The sequence below is a fragment of the Rhinolophus ferrumequinum genome, chromosome 19, assembly GCF_004115265.2.
Source record: "Rhinolophus ferrumequinum isolate MPI-CBG mRhiFer1 chromosome 19, mRhiFer1_v1.p, whole genome shotgun sequence".
NCBI lineage: Eukaryota > Metazoa > Chordata > Mammalia > Chiroptera > Rhinolophidae > Rhinolophus > Rhinolophus ferrumequinum.
This window is the reverse complement of record NC_046302.1, coordinates 37,374,884-37,391,563: the sequence shown is the minus strand read 5'-3', so window position 1 is coordinate 37,391,563 and position 16,680 is coordinate 37,374,884. Positions and strand designations below refer to the sequence as shown.

General features: G+C 43.7%; 1 protein-coding gene across 3 annotated transcripts in view; it reads right to left on the bottom strand.

Moving 5' to 3' along the window:
* Positions 1–16,680, bottom strand: part of SLC14A2 (solute carrier family 14 member 2) — a 413,346-nt gene that overhangs the window by 311,800 nt on the left and 84,866 nt on the right. The gene's annotated exons all lie outside the window — the stretch shown is intronic.

Sequence of the window (16,680 nt, the reverse complement as noted above, 5' to 3'; positions counted from 1 at the left end):
CCACCCACACTCTTTGCCTATGACCAATTGCACAATTTCTAATCCAGCTGGCCTGGCTTAGGGGTGTGGTTGAAAGCCAAAAAAGAGTTTGTCTTGATGCAACACAAACACGGAGGGTAACAATCATAGCTTTGGGCTCCCTAGTCCTTTGCTTGACCCCAGTGAGTAAGCTGGCTATGATATCAGCTCTGTTTACTTTCAAGGTTTCAGCACATACCCAAAGACTCATCAATCAACCTCGATCTGATGCAACTTCAGCCCCTGGAATCCAAAGTTATTTAATTCTTTGAGCCTCAGTTTCCTCCTTTGTAGAATGAGATAGTCATTTCCTCTTTGCAGAGTTGTTACTAAGATCCAGGGAGATACATGTATGTAAAGCACTTGTCACTGTGCCTAGCACAGAGTATAACCTCAATAAACAGTGACAATGATAACAATATTGACATCTACAGTAAGTTATATTACTTGTTATATTGCAAACCATGATGCCTTGAAATCTGAGTTTATCTAAGTTTTCTTTGGCTCTATGTAAATTTAATGAGTTAAAGTGTGTCAAATGTGTCATTCTATCTACATTTTCCCCAGATTAACATCTATTGCTGGTCAAGCTCTGTGCTATGCACTGTGGGAGTTACAAAGAAGAGGAAGACACACTTCCAGACTGGTAGGAACTTAGACTATCACAGTGGGAATGAGGCGTACACATACTACACTATTGGATGACAGTACAGTCTGGTAACAGTCTAGCAAAGTGAAAAAAGCTTTTCCTTCCAGTCCCACTGAAGCTTGTCTCTCCTTAGAAGTTACTCCAGCTGTCAGTCACCAGCTTTGGCCCTCAGTGCCCAAATGTGTTTTGAAATGGAAGCTAGGTTCAGACACAGTCTTTTCTATTAGTAGAGGGAGTCGTCATCTGCAAATTCGGAGTTATCTAAAAATCTGTTAGGAAGAAGGAATGGGGTCATTTTAGATGCTTGGGTGCCACTAGCGTACATACACACACATCATCCACAAGGGTTCCCAAGTGGTCGCTTTGAAATGAGCTTGCTCACCATCTTGCAAGAAATGTATAATTGTACGGACAATTTCTCCATCATAATTGGCTCCATAATACAGAAGAAATGTTACCTTGCCAAAGGAAATAAGACATTGGCAATCAACATGTCTCCTCAGACATTGTCAAAGAGCCATAACTGTAACAAAATAAACACGTCGATCATCAAAACATTCCTTTTCCCTTTCCCCTTGCTTGTCTCTTTTTTCCCACTTTGAATGCTCCATTAGAGTGTACACGATTTCACAGTTTTCTCCAGCTCTGGAAAAATCGTTAAACCCTTCTGCTGGTCGGCTTTGGAAACATTTGGAACAAATTATCTCTACTTTTGGAATCTGAATAAAGGAATGGAAGCTTCACTGGAGAAATGTGAAAGCTAGGGTGGGATTCGCAAAAATGGTTTAAGGTTTGCTTTTGCCCACATACTTTTTTCAAGTTTGTTTGGGTTTGGAAAGTAGTATAAGAAAAATAGCAGGACTAGCAATGCGCTTTTCATAATTCCTTTGCTTTTTGATAAAACCAATTGGCCCTTCCCCCAATGCTCCACCGTCACCCTCAGCAGTTTCCCATCTTTAGTATTAAGCATGTGCTTCTTACATAACACGAAATCCACCAGTTAAAGTACAACAAGAGGAGGAAGATTTTTCTGGGGATTTATTCTTGGTCCATGCTCATGTAAACCTTTTGTTATGCTACCAACTTCATGATGTCTAAATACCCCTCCAAGAAGTTGACACAGCTCCTGAAGTAGTTACCCTGACTTCGGGGCTCTCAATACTGAATTGTCTTGTCTGAGCCCCAAAGTAGCGATATCAAAGCATAACTTCAATCCAACTCAAGCCCTGAAAAGTTTCTGATAGGGCTGATTTGAGTCTTATGCTGCTTTGTAAGGCTTTGCCCATCTTTTCCGCCCCGATCCTGTGGTTGATGCTTGGTGATAACAGGATAGAGGGCTTAAGAAGTTGAAAGATGACACTGACATCCTCTTTGGGCCACAAGCTGCTTCTAAGACTTTCTTCCTGGGGTCTCCAGGCTGCACTCCCTTCCTGCTATGCAGACAGAAGCACCTTCAGGAAGAGAAGACACTCACTTTCATAGAGTAAATCAAAATGAGGAGGGAGGAGGGCAGTGGACAGAGAGTTCTAAACCTGTGTTTAAGAAGGGGAGACATCCTTAGGAAGCAAGATTTCCCCCATTTTGTTTTTTTCAGTTGCTCATGGGAAACTATGGTGACCACACCTTCTTAATTTTCTAGAAAGTCTGTTTTCCACATTCTCTTCAGATATCCCTGTACAAAGGTGGTATTTGTCAAATCATGTCTGTTCACATTTTTATGAACTAAAAATGTGAACACCATAATATTTCTAGTTTAGGAAGCCTCATTCAGAGGTTCCCTAAGAATTTACCAATCTTTATCACTTTCTTCCCTCATCCCTACCCCCACAGCTTAGTTAGGTGAATATGCATCCCACCCAACTGATGTCATGCTAAAATTGCCACTGATGAATGGATAAACACAACGTGGTACATGCAAGCAATGGAATATTACTCAGCCATTAAAAATGACATTCTGACACACATTGCAACACGAACGAACCTTGAAAACACTACACTAAGTGACGTAAACCAGTCTCAAAAGGACAAATGTTGTATAATTTCACTTATATGCAGTTCCTAGAGTAGGAAGATTCATAAAGACGGAAAGTAGAATAAAAGTTACCAGGAAATGAGGAAAGGGAGAAAGAGGGAATAGGAGGTTATTGTTTAATGGGGACAGAGCTTTTGTTTGGGCTGATGAAAACCTTTTGAAAAAAGGATGGTGGCGATGGTTCCACAACATTGTGAATGTACTTAATGCCACTGAATTGTACACCTAAAAATGGTTAAAATGACAAATTTTATGTTTTGTGTATTTCACCAGAATAAAAAACAAAGTGCTCGGGCTATTGGCTTGCAGACTGTCGTTACTTGAAAAACAAATATATAGTCTTTGGAGGTAAAGCAATACATTAATTATACTATGGCTGCTGCCATGTAGGTGGAATTACTCATCATAGAAAATTGTGCTGCTTAGATCTTTATTCAAATCAGGGACATTTTGGGTGGAGCATCTTTTGTTAAGATTGGACTGAGTAGCCCTTCATTTCTTCCTCCATCAGGAATTTCCTAATGAGATTTCCTGCACACTGAGCAGGAATTGAGAGTAGGAAATTTGTAGAGCCTGCCTTAGGTCTGCTTATCTAAATTGCAACATGAAAGAGGCATGCCTGGTAGAAAGGTCTGCTTTCATTTCTTAGCACTCAGGCTCAGGAAGCACCTAAACTAGAGCTTTATCCTTTCACGCAGTAACTCCGCTCACTAATGAAATGGGAGCAACCAAGGGTCTTGGCTCTGAACAATCCAACGAGCCCCTCCTGTCTGGGAGTGTGAGGGGATCAGATGAGATGACTGCACAGGGATTTGACAGAGGGGCAGAAAACTGGGGAGAGAAACACTTTTTCTCCTCTTCCCAACATAAGTCAGTTGCCACCTAGCATCCTTTCTCTTCTTCATCAGTGCTTTCTCATATATTTTAGGTTATTGATGATACGATCCTAAAATTCAGTGGAATACTTCTGCGGTTTGGGAGAAGGTGCAGAGAATCAAAATGAAGTGTCACCAAGAAAAAGAGGGTAATCACTATTCATGAGGATCAGAGCCAAATCTTGGACTGGAGGGTAAAACCTGGGAGGAATATGCATTCAGGTGGAAACACTTCTAAGAGAAAAATGTGGTTCTTGGAACTTTACTTACATCAGGTATACTTTGGACCCAGCATTTCTTATCATTTTTCTTTCTGGCTAGCAAGAAGCAAAAAAAAAAAAAAAAAAAAAAAAAGGTTTAAAACAAATAACACCATGTTGGCAGCCTTCTCTTTAATTTGGAAAGATGGTAGGAAAGTGTGAAAGAAAGTCCACCCAACTAAGTGTCAGGAGGTCTGGGAGAGCATGCAGACTCCTCCATCACGTGTGCCGCTGGTCAGTCATGGCACTGTTTTCATCCTCAACTTCCCCAGTGATCATAGGAGGGGCCGGTCTAAAACAATGGTGTAAACCATCGTGCTTTGGAGACTGTTCCAAAAAGCATTTGTCTGGGATCTCATCCCCAGTTACTGGTTCAGACTCTACGTGTGTGTGTGTGGGGGGGGGAGGGGGTGAACAGTGTATCAAGAACTTGGGGAGCAGAGAGGGCGGCACATACATGTGGATTTTGAAAACCATTTTCCTGATGATTCAGTATGCATCCCTGGTTAGCGTCTACTGATCAAAAGTACAGCTAAGGTCACTTTCAGTTCTAATACTCCCAAAATTTTATAAAAAACAAAGACAGAATACCTACTAAGACCATTAAACACGGCTGTTATATGGATACAATAAGAAAATAATGATACGCGTGTTCTAGAATATGGTGCAATACACATGGAGGCAATTATTAGGGCTCCCATAATTCTGTGCATTACACAAGTGGTTCATCAAATATTAACCAAACCCTCTTAGATTAGAAATTCTGCGATGGTAAGTCTTAGGGAATAGGATGCACACTTGGCACTTTTGCTTGTGTTTCTCCTTGCATTTACCAGTGTAATAATATCCTTGCTTGTTTTCTGGTAATGTGAATGTATATAAGTCAAGAGGACAGCCCCAGCCATGTGTCCATTTCCCAGCAAAGGTGAGCCCTGGAAAGCCTGGATCTATCTAAAATCTACCCATTTTTCCCAGTTCAGAAGCTGTGTATTCTGAAATTTTCTGGTCTTACCGAAGAAGTGTGTGTCATTTTATTGTCATCACCCTGCCCCAGAAGCTGATGTACATCCCCACGCTTTGGCTTCTAGAATGATCTTGAGGTAGAGTTGGTTAGTATGTTACAAAGGAGGATAGTCTTTGCCTAGAAACCTTCATCTCCATTGAGCTAATGAGAGAGCTGTCACCTAAATTTTCATTGTTTTAAGAGCAAGTGGAGGCTGACAGTTTCCTTTCATGCTTGAATGATGAAGAGAAAACATCCCAAAGCCTCATCTGGCTGGCTTGCTGCGAGGTAATGAGCCCTGTGCAGCACCCATCTCTGCTAGACTGGGATGACCTTATGTCTGGTAATGCATCAGAGAAGAGTGAAAAACACACCGCGGGTCCCGCCAGCAATTCCCCTAGGACGTGCTGAATGTGCCAAACAGTTTAGTAAATAGATCTCAAGTTACCGTGTTGAAACATATTCCACCGTATTGCAACAGAGAATGTCTCAATCTAAAGGTCATGTGTTACTTTGCAAAGACCCCTCGTGAAGGGGTTTGGGGGGGGCGGGGGGGGTGTCTGGAAGGGGAATGTCGTGGAGGTGAGGGTCAGGAGATAAAATATTCGTAGTGTTTAAAAACAAATTTCACAACCTTCCCTGGCTAATTGCATTCTATTCTCAGGCCAGACAGGGAATTTCATTTGCTGCCAGTTTTTGTTCCAAGACTTGCTGGAGTTTCTTGGAATAGAGTAACAGCTTGGGGTGGGAAGGGGGGGTGAAGCTGGGCCATGTCCTGCAAAAGCTGAGAGAGTCTAATGTGATGTGGCCAGGATGGAGTTCAAAAGGCTCCAACTTTCCTGACTTCTTTTCCTTTCCTTTCCTTTCCTTTCCTTTCCTTTCCTTTCCTTTCCTTTCCTTTCCTTTCCTTTCCTTTCCTTCTTCTTTTTTTTTTTTTTTTAAATTTTCTTTCTTTTTATGTTGGCTGCTTATTTCAACTTTCCTGACTTCTTGTTTTCTTTGCTTTTTGATTCCTTGGGGGAGGAATAAAGGAGGACTTAGAGATGTCAGTCTTGTTTTAAAAAAATTCCTGGAGGTTGGTTGGGTACCGAGAAGAGTAAAAAGATGGAAAAAACTTGGGTCAAATCTGGCTTTGCAAATACAGGAAATCAGTGGCTGCCTCTATGGTGTGGTTGAAAAATACCCGGAGAAGGGACATCCTGCATCCACCATTATTGGTTTCACGATTGAGGAGCCTAAAAAAAGTGTTTTACTTTGATTCGATGGATGCTTGTTGAACAGCTGTTATGTTCCTAGTGGTGTGTGGTAAGGAAGGAGCAATACCTACCTCAGTGGAACTCCCTCCTATTTCAGTGGTGGCACACCGCTTTTTTGTGCTTTTGGATTACAATGTATCTTGCATATTTTCTCTTTTGATGTCCTTCCCATTGCCATTAAACTTGAAATCTCCAGAGGATGCATTTTACACAGAGTGCTAAGTGTAGATCAACAGATATCCCTGAGAACAACAATGAAAATGAAAAGAAAAACCTGCTACTTCCCAATGTCTATTAGTACAAAATCCCAAGAACCATGATGTGTTTGGGGGATGGGAAGTGGAGGGGGAGGGCAGGCTGTAGACTGGTGTGTGGAACTGGTCTTGCCAACCAAATCCTTTGAGATGAGAACCTTAATTTACCTGGGTGGCTGCATAGCAACGTCACTGTGCAAAAGGAAGTATTTAGATGCTGTGGGGGCATCTCAGTCACGAGCACACAGGGACTCAATGACACTGAGTTGAATCATATTAAGTTGCTGATATTTGACTGTTTTTGACCTACAAAAATGACCATTTTCTAGAGTTCAGTGTAATACGAAGCAGAACTTCTTGAAAGAGCCGTAATGGAAGCAAACACAATCAGAAGGAGGAGAGAAAAATATGGTTAGATTTAAGAATTGGCACTTCTTAAACGTCCATTTCCTGTTAGCTATAGATTGACTATGTCCCCTCAAAACTCATACATTGAAACTTAATCTCCGAAGCAATGGTATTAGGAAGTGTTAGGAAGTGGAGTCTTTGGAAGATGGTTAGGTCCTCAGGGCAGAGCCCTCGTGAATGGGATTAGTGCCTTTAGAAAAGAGACCTGGGAGACCTGCTATGTGAGGACACAGTGTAAAGACAGCCATGATGAACCAGAAAGTAGGCTCTCACCAGACACTGAATCTGCCCGTGCCTTGACCTCAGACTTCCCAGCCTCCAGTACTATGAGAAATAAACTTCTATTAGCTACAAGCCAGAGGTATTTTGTTGTAGCAGACCACATGGACTAAGTCACCTCTCCTCTTCCCTTTGCCTTTTCCGAACTTATTACATTGTGATGGGCAAATGCTTTAAGGAAGGATATGGCAGCTGGCTAAGCAAAACTCTAAAGGGTGACATGTAACACGAGGTGTGGCTTCTAGGGAGAAGTCTGACCCAAGAAATAGGAAGATCCTTGGGAAGTTGAATGGACATTAGAAAATAGCAAAATTTGTTATTTTGCAGTTCTGTTAATAATCAGTTCACTGAGGTTATTGTTCCAACAGTCTCAAAGTTTTTGCATTAGTTAGAATGTATTAAGGAACATATATTGTATTATTGCAGTAAAATCACAGCTTGGTTCCCATCACAATTTGCTTACCCTGTGAAAATACTCTTGTGAGGTCCACAAGTTCTGAATTACACACCTCAAGGCCACTATGCATTCAGATGAAGCTAGGTGGTATTTTTATTTGCTTGTTTTGTATTTATATCAAGCAGGACCAAAAGAAAATTGTCTCAACTTGGCATTCATCTCTGTTGTGCAATTTTGTGTCTCAACCCAATTATTAGAAAAAAGTCTGTGTGATCTCTAGTTTATCTATTCAAGCATTGAGGATAACTGGTTATGTTGGATGACTTTTAATGTCCTTCCAACTCTAGGAGTCTTAGGTTTTTTGATGTAATAGAAAAAAGCACAAGGCTAGGAGTCAGGAAACCAGAATTCCAAGCCAACTCTGCAAACAAATAGCTGTGTGAGCTTGCAAAGTGTACTTGAGGAAGACTCTTTTGCTCATCCATCATAAGAGAGGACTGCACCAGGTATCTTATTATAGCTCTACCCAATATTCCTTGAGAGGCTGACAAAGAAAGAGGAGAATTTCCTAATTGCAAGTGGGAGAAGAGGAGAGGGTAGATTAGAAAATAACGTTTTCTGACCTGCAGTGTTAAGAATCTACCTGAAAGGTCAAACAAATGCGCAACATTTATCAGATCGATTATGTTTGCTTGATGGGAAATTCCATGTCAGAACATGTTACAGAAGTCCCATTCTACTTTTCTGAGTAGAGTTGATGTCTTTAGCCAATTGCCAATGGGCCTGCCTTTGAAAATGTTTCTCTAAGCCCTCAATTAGTGTTTGCCATCATTTCTTATTTGGAAATAAGAGTTGATGTGCCGAGGTGATACTCTCCAAATGGCCAATACATGTCCAGCACTAAATTATATAATTTATTCTACCTACAAATGTAAGGTGTGACGATCCCAACAAAGAGGACATTTTTTGTAGCTGGATAAAATGAATGCAATCAAAGTCTTTGCCATTTATTCCTACTTTGAGCTGTTCCAGAATAAGCCCTGAAGAACAAACAGACTGTTCTTCTCTTTTCTGGAATCAAAATCATCTAAACTTTTAAATATGTGTTCTGCCATCCAAAACATCACCAATGGATCAGAAAGACGCTACTTATCCTTTCTTGCTCCTTCACCTCCATGTCCCCACCTCATCCTCATCCACAAAACACAACAAACGAAACAAAAGAAAAAGTCAGCCTGGCCAGGTTTTCAATGACTCAATTGGTCGGGCACTGTAAAATCAGCCAGAGAGAATATGCCAAAGACTTTCCACCTTCTTCCTGCCTGGTGCCCTTTGGGAGTCTCTCCAAATGTCCCTCTGCTTTTTGCAGTAGCTCTAAAAATAGCAGATGACGGCTCGTACAGGTGCTGTTTGTGAAAATGTTCTCTTTGCATCTAGCCTGCCTGCCTCAGTGATTAGTGCTCTGCAGACAGTCAGCTTCCCCTGGACTCTGCTGTGTCAGCTTTTCTTGATAATAGTGCAGGAGCTGGAGGATAATTCCAGGACTGCTGTTTATAGGGGCTCTCTCTTTCTCTCAAAGCAGGTTTTCTTCCCCTTTCACACCATCATTAAGGTATTCGTGCTGCAGAACAGCCTAAAGGGAACCTCAGGATGAGTCTGAAACAACAGTGCCCCCACACCCCTCAAATGTACTAGCTTTTTCAAATGCATGACTTTCTGCATAGAACTGGCACACACAGGTGGGGAATGGAAACTCAGGAGGCTAAAAGTACAGTTTTCTTCCGAGCTATTGTTCCTTGTGGATCTTGCAGTAGTTATCTTGGTAAAATCCTGAAATGATATCTCTGGATGGAAGCTCAGAGGTCATCTGGTCCTGGAGCTACTGAGCCTCAATATGCTTCACAAGCCTCTCTGCTAAGCTTGTTTCAAGTGCTGGTTTCCATGCCCCCTCCTTAAAATCCCAAGCCCACATGTCTTAGGGGGAGACTAAGGATTCACCTTTATCGACACAAACCCAGATGAGTTGGACGCCATTGGTCCTCAAACTAAATGGTGAGCATCACTTCTCTGAACTAATTGTTTTATGCAAAGATGAGGAAACTGAGGCCCAGAACATGGAAGCAATTCTCTAAGTAGGACTGCAGCAAGAACCCTGGTTCACTGTCTTCCTGACCAGAATTCTTTCCATATAAAAAAAATCACATGGTTTCCCCTCAGTTCAAGCCCATGAACACTGGTGATGCAATATTCACGCACATGCTTTTGAATCAAAGTCCAAAAGGCACTTGTAGGTGAGAAGGCAGCTTTCTCTCCTGACAGTGAGTGGGAGGTATAGCCATGTGTCCTGAGCAATGAATTTTGGTGGTTCCTTGGGCCAGCCACCTCACTTCTCTAAGCCTTACATTTCAAAAATAGTCTAACAAATCAGCCTCCCTTTCTTACCTTATGATGGCAACTGATGTAACATGGCTGAAAATACTCGAGCTGGGTCCTTAACTGGGACTCAACTGAAAGTCCAGCACATCTCAGCCCTGATCCCTTCTATGGTTCCTGCCAGGCTCAAAAGGTCCAGTCCCAGGGTCCCTGGACCACAGTCAAGGGCAGCCTGATGCACTGCAAGAGATCAGCAGCCTTAGTCTGTGACCGACAGGAAGAAGGAAAGCACTCTTGCCAATAACACAGACATTCAAGACTGTGTGAAATTTCTCCACTGGGGGTCAAGTCTTTGGAGAATAAGCCCCTTTGGGTTATTTTTTTTCCCCTCCCATGTGAATGAGTTTGTGTTCTGTGACTCATGTGATTGAGGTACATGGTCCCAACTTGGGGAAGGGATTCTATCCTGCATAAGGATCAAAGGACACACATTTTGTAAGGCAAACTTCTCAGAAACTGAAAGCTATGCCAAATATTCAAGATCATCTAAACTAAACTCCTATTAAGAACGGTTTCACTATCCTACTTACTTCACAGGTCCAAGATGTAAGCTATAGAGCACATCAATATGTTTCACATGTGTTTAAAAGGCTGTACTTATGGAAGCAGTTTTTCATATTTCTGCAACGATTATTAAACAGACTAGAAAAATAGTCTAGAAAAAAAAATAGACTAGAAAAAAAAGGGATAGTACATAGAAATCAGCACTTGAAACTAGGAAACTAGACCATTTGGGTGAATTTGCCCAAGGTTTCATAGCAATTTAAGAGTGGAGCTTGGTATCTTAACTCTTGGGAAGAAAGCTTTTTCCAAGACGTCACCCACAGATTTCCCAGTTTTGCAAAGCAGCAAACCTACCACAGGATAAAGTATGTTCCTCTTTCTCTCCTTGTGCTTAATAGGAAAAAGTCTATTAGTCGCTAATGTTCTGTTTGTATTAGAGCAAAGGAAAAAACTCAGAGCTACTGGAAAAAACAACAACACATGCATTTTACTGAAGCTATTTATCTACAACTACTATCCCCAGAGCAGTGACTGAAGGAAGTACAATTTGATGACATTGGGATTGTGGGCAGTTGCAAATCGAGTGTGACTCACAGGGTCCTGGACTGAGACAACGAGATGTTTACTGAGATAAGACTTCTGGGAAAACCTGGGAAAATCTATAACCCAATTGGTCTTCAGAAGCACAGATGGACTCATTCATTATTCATTTATTCATTCAACAAACAATGTATAGAGTACCTGCTAGATGTCAGAAATAAGCCGGGCATTAGTGATCAGCTGATGGACAAGATGGTCATGGGTCCAGTTCTTCTGGCGCTAGGGACTATGGGAGGTGCCCACACATAAACAGACCATCCCCATCATGCCACGTATGTGAGTGGTGTTATGTGGCGAGTACAGAGAATGCATTAGCAACCAAGGTTGGGAGGTGGAGGAGAGGTCAGGGAGATACTCCCGTAAGAGCGGTTATGCCAGATGCTGTGGTAGACACTAGGGAAGTAACAGACACAACCTTCAAGAGACCTCTTGTCTAGAGGGGAGGACTAATATGCACAACACGGTGCAAAACTCCTGTGCTAGGGCAACTCAGAAGCGTGAGATGTCGGGTTATGCTTCGTTAAGAAGGCCATCTTTGGGCTGAAGCTCAAAGCATAAAAGGGATTTACCATGGACAAGGAGATGATTGGAGCCGGTGGTTATAAGGAGTAGTGGGAGCCCACGGAGACACTGGAGGTCCGGGTCAAAGGTGGGTAGAATCATATGGCTGAGAGGTCTTCCCCACATGGAAGCCAGCGTAGGACTCCCTTGGCAGGAGTGAGGAGGAGGCATGGAGAGAGCAATGCAGGCTCTGCACCCTTCAACCGGGAGTCAGCGTCTCCAGTTCCTTGGACATCTTCCTCATCCAGATACTCACATGTGGCTCAGAATCTGGCTGGGCATTTGGCCTTTCCTGGAACTCTAAGGGGTCTCGTGGAAGCCAGCAGGCTGATTGGTACTAATTGATACTCAAAGCCTCGGGATGACCTACCCAGGACCAGGAGCATGAGGTATGGGGTCACAGGGCAGACCTGGACTGCAGGCTGACCAGAGCCAAATCCGGGACATTACTGGTTTGCACTACCCTTTCTTACACCTTACGTGCCTGGATACTCAGAGAAGCTTTCTCAGAGGCTCTCCAGGTCTGGCGTTTCCCCCAAACAATCTCATTTCCCTAATAGCCCATTCAGACAGAAGTAGCTGGAATAGTGGAAAGGGTGTAGTGGCTGTCACCACACAAACCCAGGTTCAAATCCTGAGGATTAAATGAGAAGACGTTCATGAAGAATCCAGTGTTCTCCTTGGTTCCTAATGGGCTCCATAAATGGTAGCAAATTGTTTTATGCTCTCATCTATTTCCTTGGGCCCTGCAGACTTTATCTAAAGGATAGTCATCAATTATTCTCTAACCAAACAAGCCATTAATGATGGAAATTGGATCAATGTATTTTCCATCTTAAGGATGTCTTAACCGGGGATTCCTGAAGTCACCATGAATTAACTCTAAAGAATAGCTCTCTAGTGGTAGCTTAGTAACCAGCAAGGAAACCCAATTTTGCACTAAAAAGCCTATTCGAGCTGCCTTCATTCTTAGTATTTATACTCCAGGCTGTCACCTCCCCTGTTTTCACAGTAGTGAATCTAGAGTCTAGCACTTGGGGTGGGGCTTGTATTTGTATCACTTAGCGTCTCACATGTCACTTCTTCCCACTTTATTTTGCCCCTTGCTATAGAGCATCATGGGTGGTTAGGACAAGAGCTTGCCATAGCCCTCGGGTGGAACAGGGCCACTTTGGGAGTGCAGATGGCCGGCGGTGTCTCATGGGTTGGGGAAGGGAAGACGATCCCAGCTTAGATTCACACTTCGAATTTAGAAAGCAATAAAGAGAAGCCTGGATCAAAGGCCCGTGAATGCATTCCATGCACCAACGTCCCCATACCCTGCACATCTGGAGATGTTGTACAGGGTCTACAGGCCTTACTTAGAAATGACACCTATCGTGTATGGATCACTTTTCCACAGACCAGCTCACTTGGGTAGCACAATCAGCTGCCCTGAGCCTGTGCCTATTCCTCCCAGCTGACGCTTGTCCCTCAGATGGACAGCAGGCCAGGACAGATGTCCCAATGCTTGGAAAGGCAATCCAAACCTAAACCTTCCCTCTCAGGGATGGGGAAGGAGCAGATTATTTCCCTACATGTTTCTAGCCGGTCCTCTATAGGGCGAGGCAGGATCCCATGCCTGCCCATGATGTGTCTGTCTCTCAGGCCTTTGTTGTCACCTCCTCTGCGCTCAGAGCCAGCTGCCTCCACTCCTGGAAGCCTGCCAGCATCACCCTCCAAAGAGGCGCATCTCATTCAAGTTATTTATTCACCTAATCAAAAAGGAAATAATGTATACCATGTGTGGTCGTCCCAGGTCCTAGCTCCCACAGAGGTTGGGGAGGGGGAGATACAAACGAAAGCCAAGCTCCCCAGGTGGGGCTCTGATAACCCAGGACCCCTTGTTTAGGAAGATGAATTGTGAGCCTGATTGTCATGTGTCCCAGAAGCTCCCGCCATGATCGAAAGGCGGAAACGGACAAAGCAAGAGGCTGAGCTCAGACTGAAGCTGTGGATAATGTCAGAAATAACCAGGGGTGCAGACAGAAGTGGAGCCACATGCTAAGCCCAGGGCATGTCCTCTCCCATCCTTACTGCCAACACACCAGCTTTCAGGGAACCCTCAAGCCCCAGGCTAGGAGTTATCATGTACAACAGGGCCAAGGGATGGTTCGAAGCTAGGAAGATATGATTAGAGGGGGGCACTTCTTGGTTCCGCCGAGCCAGGAAAATTCCCACTCTCTTGTTCTACTTGTCTAATAAGTTTCAACCTGTGGCTCATTGTCTAATTTGTGAGTGCTGGCCAGATAAGCGGAGTCATGGAGAGAGTCCCCTGGCAGTATATTCATTCTAAGCTTCCCTTCCCTTCTCCTCCTTCTTCTGGTGCACGAAACGCTAAACAACCATCTTCTCCATCTTTGAGTATCAACGTCTGTCTGTCATTAGATCCAGAAAACCTTTCCAATTAGACTACGATTGGGGACAGACTGATGCTGTCCCAGCTTTTCTGGTAACTTTGAGCTTGACACTCCTCCTGTCTGGAATCCTTTGTTCTACTCCTTCAACCATTCAACTTCTTCCTCCTTGAGGCCCCTGTGGGTTTCCCTGCTTCCAGAAGCTTTCCCCGATTACTCTTTCCTGCAGCAGATACAGTTTCTCTTACTGTCAGGCAGCCAGTGATGTACTTCCCAGGGTCACCTTTTATCTGGTTCTCTTCTTGCATGCTTAAAATCAGCCCTGCATTTGCAGACTCTCACCTCTTCACTAATTCAAAGCCCCATCCAGTCCAAATAACTCAGGTAGCAGCTACCACATACCAACATGAAGTTTTCTTTTGTAGATACTCATTTATCTTCTCCTGGAGTTTGTGATACACCAGACGGCAGGGACAGCGTCTTACTCATCACTGTGCCTCCCCCCATAACTCCAGCCCAGTGTCTTGCATGCAGTAGGTGCTCCATAACTATCGCTTGCTTTATTGATAGCATTAATTTTCCCTAAGCTCCCACTCCACAATCACGACATTGTGGAAACATTTTTGTTCTTTTCCTCTTCAGGTTACATAGCTCCATCTTGTACTATCATAATCTTTTTTCTTTTTCTTTTTCTTTTTCTTTTTTTTTTGCCATTGCCAGCAGTCAGTGGGGCAAGTTTGTCAGACCAAATACCACTCATGTCAAGGAGGGAAAGATCAGTGCGGTGGAGAGAAGAGAAGACTTCAAGTTCAGAAACCTGCAGTCAAAGCCCAGCTTTGTGACCTTGAGCAAGTCCCTCAGTCCCCCATAGTCCTAGTGTCCTTACCTACAGGATAGAAATAGTCAACACAGGGATTTATAAACTGTCGGATGTTGCTTCAATGTCAAGTTGCATTACATGATTATCACCCGTACTTATGGGCACTGTGGCCTCCCTGGGGATTGGCACTATCTTTGTATCTTCAGTGTTTGGTGTAGTAGTCAGTCCAAGGCAGGGGCATGATGACATTTATGGAGGCCCCACTTAGAGTACATACAGCAATGTCTCTTAGGCAAGGAAAGGTCGCTCTACCACACACTTTAATGGTTAAAGCAAGACTAATCTTGCTTTTTCCTGAAATGAAATAACCAGTTATCCCCATGATCAAGGAAGGCCAGAAAGGTGAAGTGATTTTTTCCCCACTACTTGGTTCTCTGGCTTCTGTAGCTTTGACAACCACATCTTAACCTCTCCCATTGGACTCCCTGGTGGTTCAGTACATATTCACGATGTTCTGTGTGTCAGGACTGTGATGGTCGCTGGGAAGATAGAGATAAATGAAACAAGCTTCCTGCCATCACAAGGATTTGCGTCATCCACTTCAGTTCTTCTGCTCGTCTCTCAATTAAAAGCGGACCTCAGACATTTCCAAATACTAGAATGTCCACTTGGATTTTTAATAATAAAAGCAAGACAGATGCAAAAGTGAAGGCAAGGGAACAGAACTCCCACTTTCTGGGAGGATAGGAATATCTAATCACACACACACACACACACACACACACAAACACACACACACACACACATACAAATAATCTTACAATAAAAACAGGTTGGAAGCTTAGAATATCCCAAATAATAACACTAACAATAGCTAATGTTTACCGAGCACTTCCATTCTGCCAGGCACTGTTCTAAGCACTTGACGTGTGTCAAATAGTTTGAGACTCATAATAACTTTATGAAGTGTGTGCTATTGCTATCCTCGTGGCACAAGTAGTATGTGCAATGTTACCTAGCTAGAACCAATTTTTGAACTCAGGCCGACTGGCTCTAGGGTCTCTGCTCACATATTAGCTACCAAGGAGATAATTTGGTTCACTTTATAGACCTGATGAGAAAGGGTGTAGCAGAATGAGTACAAGAAGGACAACGGGGTCCTTGATTTCTAACCTCGTCCAACTACTGATGGCCTGTCTGACCCTCAGCAAGTCACTTCTCTGGGGCCTCAGGGCCTTCATCCATAGAGCAAGGAGGTGGGAGCAGCTTACTGCCAATGCTCCAGCTCTGATTCCTCTGATTCCTGGAGTGGAGCAGGGAGGGAGGCAGGTGGGTGGGACGCCATCTCAGGCTCCCCGAAGCACCCGCCTGAAAGTGATCCCTTGGCTCTTTCTTCGTAAGGCTACCTCTGCTGCCCTCAACAGAAAAGAATCCCGTCAGCTCATCAAATTCATCCATTCACTATGGATATATCCAACGAGGTAGCTCTGTTTGCCCCAGTAAAGGTGCCCTACAGGGGGCCAGGGGCATCTTCAAACCTGAGAACACAAAGCCAGTTGCCTGGAACCTGCAGGTGCCCATTTGTCTTGGAAGAAAGAAGTTGGCCCCTGTCGTGGGCATGAGGTGAAGGTAGAGGGAGCACCGCGTGTGTGTTGGTCAGCATCACTGCCCAGTCAACCAGCTGTCCAGTGACTTTGGGCTTGCCGCAAGAACCTCACACCTGCACTTAGCACATATCCCGTCCTCTGTAGTCTGCAGGCTCCAAGATGAGAAGCTGGGAGGGGGTGGGGTGAGGCCCGACAGGAGCCGAAGCTTTCTCGTTGGCTAAGTAGACTGGAAAACGTGAAATTAACACACATTGTTTATTTCACGCTCTCAGCCTTGCCTGCACAATAGCACAAATTAAATTCTACACTATCCAGACGAGCAATTAGC